Raw genomic sequence first — 5,308 nt, forward strand, 5'->3', positions numbered from 1 at the left:
AGGGCTTTCAGATGTAGAGAGTTTGAATGGTAATGTCATAAGTTGAAAACACAGGCTTAGAATGATAAATCACATGAATGACTGAAAACGAGATCATGGGACTGGTTATTCTGTTGCTGAAAAAGAAAATTGAATCTCATGAACTTCTTAGAATTTAGACAAAAGAAAAAAAAAAAGATTGTTTAAATGTACAGATTTAAACGTAGATTTTTGTTTGGGGCTTCATTTTCTTAAATGTATCAATATCATCAGCTCTGGGGATCACTGCCACAAAAGTTTTGCACAGTGCTAAATGTTTTCTTTCAATTTTTTGAAACTTCTGTCACTTTACATCACCATCCAAAAAGGCTACTAGTACTTCAAACGATCATAATTTTAGCCAGTTTTACTCATTTTGTGAGATTTGTTTTCTCACCACCACTGTGCCTTCACAAGCTAGTTACAATGCTTTGATCTATCAATACATACAGATGACTCTTCTAAAATGTTGAGGAAGAATATGGTGTGTCTCCCCTCATTTATTTATGGATGTCCTACCTACGGCAGGTAGAGCACATGCGTGTTTGTGTTCTGGATTCCCACAGAACTCCAGCAGTTCGTTCTGCCTTGGGACCTACCACTCGCACGCCTTGTAACGCATCGCAGGCTGTAGAGGGAGAAGTCCCACACTTTACGGAATGCTCGTCTTTTATCCTGTCCGGGTGTGGGATAAAATTTTCCAAGAGAAAAACAACAGAGGAAATTGATTGCTGCACTTGCCTGGTTTCCTGTCCTTTGATTACCCGTGGAAGCTGCTGTAGAGGTATTGAGGTCAGGACTGGAATGAGGTCCGCAGGCACTGAATCAGCTGCTGAGATTCCATTGTTGCCACAGTGACTGCTTTGATCCTTCTCTGTAGCCACTCTGTGGGACTTGGGAAAGCAAAGAGCGGCTGCCTGCACAGATTGCAGCTATTAGAGCAACTCTTCATATGTCTCTGTCGGCACTCTCTAGAAGCCTGGTAGGAATCTGTGATGCAGGTGAAGACTTGCAGTGCCACGCAGACCGGGCCTTGGTTGATGTCCCGTGGCTGCTTGGTGCGCTGCCATTACAACAGCCTGCGCAAATGTGGAAGAGAAGACCTTCAGATTACTTTTGGAGCCGTTAACAAACCTGCAGAGTGAGGGTAAGCTCGTGTTATTTTACCTCTGAACATATTTACAGTCATAGGTTCCCATACAGTTCGAGCTGGGGAGGTCTACTTTGTTTTGTTGCGCTGTTGGCTGACAGTTTGTAAACATGTTTGATCTGAAATATACACAGGAGCTCCTGAAAGGAGGAGCTGTGCTCCGCACCTGCAGATGTGAAACACTGCAGATGCAAAGTGAGTGCGTAGAGGCAGACCGTTTCTCTCATGGCCTTGCAGAGGCAGATGTAAACCAGGCTATGGTTATAAATCCTTTTAGGTTAGCACAAAGTTTAATTCTTTTGACTGTGTGTGGGGGAACAATTGCATCCAAGGGTCTGGATCTAAAAGAGATGTAATATTGTCATAAATAACCACAAATAAAAATCTGATTGCTATTTATATTTGCAAGCAACCTATTTCGTAACAAGGAAACCTCTCGGCACCCAAACTATTTTATTCTGAGTGATATGTCCTAGAAGTATCCCTGGCAGTTGGAAACTACTGATGTAAATTAAGTAACCCTGCAGTTAGGATGTCAGAATGCTGCTTCCACTGCTGTTTCTCAAACACCTACATCTGTAATTTGGTTCTCTGCTTGCCACAAGTACACTGTTAGCTGATAAAACTGTAGTTGTAGTACTAAAATGAAGTCTGCCATGAAATAGGCAGTATGAGAGGAGAAGATTTGAGAATCTGAACTTACTAAAGAAGTATTTTTGACTAAGTCATGTTTTCAGTAAGAAACTAAAAAGCCTTTTTTTCTTTTTAGGGAATTGTTGGCAGTAACCAATTTTTATTTTTATTTTTAACCATTTTTTGTACTCCCTTTTGAGAGAACCACTCATCTCTTGATAGACTGAGGATAACTTGTGAGTTTGGGTGCTGAGATGAGATTTTTGAGTCAGGGTTTAAAGTGTAGTCTGCAAAGATCATGTCTAAACAGGAAATGCGGTAAAGAACTACTGCTAAGCATTTGCGTTAGGAAGAAGGTAGCCCCTTCGAGACCAGAATTGGAGGCTTTGATGACCAGGTGAGGCACAGGACTGAGGGCCACCTGTCTCTCATTGTGCTACATAAGACAGCACTGAAGCCCTACTGCTTTTCTTCAATAGAGAAGTCAAATGTGGAGGGGTCTCCAAGAGAAAGAATGGGAAGATAAACCTTAGAAATAGAATGTAAGAAGATTTTATTAAAATAAAGATATGTTAGCGATACAGAAGTTTAGAGATATCTTGGAAGCAGCTACAGTGATTTAAAAATAGCTGTATTTAAAATTATGTTAGTAGACCAGTTGTTGAGAATGCATGTAGTACATATATATATATATTATTGTTGTACTTTTATTGTTTTCATGCTCAATTTTCTGTTTCTTTATATTACAAAAAATTGAATGGAAATGGTATTACCTGCTATTTGACTGCAGGGTTTAAAGGAAGTGTAGTATTTAGTTTGAAATCTTATGCCCTTGAAGATTCTTTATTAGGAGTGTCTTACTCTAAGACTCACGTTTGTTGTCTGTGGGCTGGCTTTAAACTTACTGAATGAAAGGAAAGAAGAATAGCATATAAGGGATTTGAAGTCTGGAAGGTCATTTCCCAGCTATGAGATGATAGCGGGCCTCCTGCTAAAATAGGTATTTTGTTTGTTTGTTTTTCCTTTTGTTCTCTTTTGCTTTTTGCCCTGGTAGTACAAGTCTTACTTTGATAGTAGAAAAAGCAAAGAGTTGTTTTCAGGTGTTGTAAGACAAGAAAATCTATTGAAATCTATTGGGAAAACTACTTCAATGATTATAGCCACAGGGTTTTCTTTTTAGAGATGGGCAGAGGTTTTGTGGTAGCATCTACTCCCTGGTGAGGGTTTTTGGTTCTCTTACTCATGTGAAAACAGTAAGCTCGTGCTATAGGAAAACCAGATACGTCTTAAGGACCTGAGGCTTCTGATGAAAGATTGGGAAGGAGTGGGAAGACAGGTCAGTACCAGGGTAGAGCTTTATCTCACTTTGAGTATTTAGTAAGGAAACATTTCAGACTACTTAAAAAGGAGACTTAGACAACTCTTCAGGTATCTTGAGTGTACAAAAAAGGTGCGAGAGTAAGTTACTATGTTGTCAGCTGCTATATTCAGGGGCTGCTGTAGGGAATCAACTCTCCTGAAGGAGTAACAAAACTATCATCTGGAACAGTTACTTCTTTAGGGTAACTGTGCCCTACTGCTGATAGGCTTGTGGCACTTCCCTGTGTAGCTCCACTAACCTTACTAGGGTTCTAGCTCCGGGACTGCTGTTGTGGTCTAAAACTAGTTGTAAGACCAATTGTTAGTATTGTGTCCCCCTGAAAACTTGCCATGAAACATAGTAACTCAGGAGTACTGGTGCGATCCCTGTACTGGCTTTTCTTAGGCACATCTGGACATTGAGCCCCATATAAGCTCTGTAAAAGAAATTCATATTAGTGTCATCAATTGTGAGTGGCATATAAAGTAAACTCCTAAAGCATTAATTTTTAATGCAATATTCTGGTGTAAAATGCTATTTATTCTTATTTCTATGTGAAGTGTACTGTAACAAACAGTGAACTGCTAATAATAACTCTGTAACTCTTTATTTCCTTTTCTTTTGTCTGTAATACTAAGCCAGAGAAATGAACTGTGGAAACTGAATTGTGTATGCAAAGCTCTGCCGCCACAGACAGGTGCTGGAAGAATTGGGATTTGTGACCTCAGTGTAGTGTGAGGCGTTCATCTGTCTGATGGGACTTGAAACAGCAGAGCCTGGCTGGGCTGCACGAGCTGGTGCTCAAACCAGCCACATGGCTAAACTTTGCAAGTGTAGTAAGCTTCTGCTGCCCTCTTGTGATGGCTGTGTAGATAGCTGTGTAGCTGTTAGAAGCCCATTTTGTTTTAAAGCTGTGTTTTAGCTGCTAATGAAGTTAAAGGTGTCCTTTTACTGGTAAGCAAGAGCTTCTAACCTTATAGGCTATAAAGCATTCTTTTTAAGGTAAAATTACCAGTGGATGTCATTTATCTTACCTTTAGCAAGGCTTTTCATACTGTCTCCTCCAATATTCGTATGCCTAAGGATTTCATGCTCTGCATGGACAAAAAACTAGTTTTCTTAAAGTAAAAAATAAAATAAAAACTGTCTGGATGATCAGCTGTGGAGTTCTTAGTACTCAGCACAAATGCTGGTAATGAGTAAAATACTCTAGGGATCCATGGTGGAACTAGTTCTGTTTACCACCTGTGCTGGAAGATGCCAAAGTGAGAAGGACAGGCTGATTTGCTCAAAGACAGGGCTGCCACTGAGAGACCTGGACAGACTGGGGGACTGACAGGAGCTTGCTTTCTTGAAGCTTGCTTTCTAACCTCAGATCCCTAGAACGTATTCAGAAACCTCCTGTGCAATCTTCAACATGTTCAGGCATCTGTTTTATAAATCCCGATGATGTAACGTGCCAAGCCAATTGTTCTGCTGCCTGACAACAGGAACGTGGCTTATCATAGGTGTTCTGGTAAAAGTTACAATGAAGCCTTGGTTCAGTCTCTTGTCAGTGTTGACTTTGGGTAAATCATTCTCAAACTTGCTCTGAGGTCATACTGAAGTAATCACAAAACTGAAAGTGAGAATGTGTTCTTTGTAGTTCTGTATTTGTAACCTTGGGGTGAAACTCACCTGGCCTTAGACAACTTTTAACAAGCAGTTTGTACTTCTTTTTTTTTTTTTTTTTTTGGTGTATGCATTGTATCTCTGAAGTGAACTTGGCCTGGTATATATATGTTAGACACAACATTTGATGTTCAAATTATCTGTAAAACAAACCTTGTACTGTGTGAGCTCCATTGGTACCATTTAGCTTGTCACAAGACAAATCAGCGTCCTGTGAGCTGCTGAGGTATCATGGAGTGACTGCGAACGTCGCTGAGTTCTGTGAGCTGTGCAGCTGAGCACCCAAAGCGTACGCCCTGCAGGAATCATCCCATCTAGACCAGAGACCACGTAGGTTTGTGTGGTGCAGATCCGCAGCGGCTCTGCTGAGCCTGCCCTGCGATTTTCAGTATGGAACAAGTAACCGAGGGTGCAGCTTGCGAACAGGAAGCTTTACATCTCTTCTCTTGAGGACAGATTCAGGGTAGGCTGTGTGG

Source organism: Oxyura jamaicensis, chromosome 11, assembly GCF_011077185.1.
Source record: "Oxyura jamaicensis isolate SHBP4307 breed ruddy duck chromosome 11, BPBGC_Ojam_1.0, whole genome shotgun sequence".
Lineage (NCBI taxonomy): Eukaryota > Metazoa > Chordata > Aves > Anseriformes > Anatidae > Oxyura > Oxyura jamaicensis.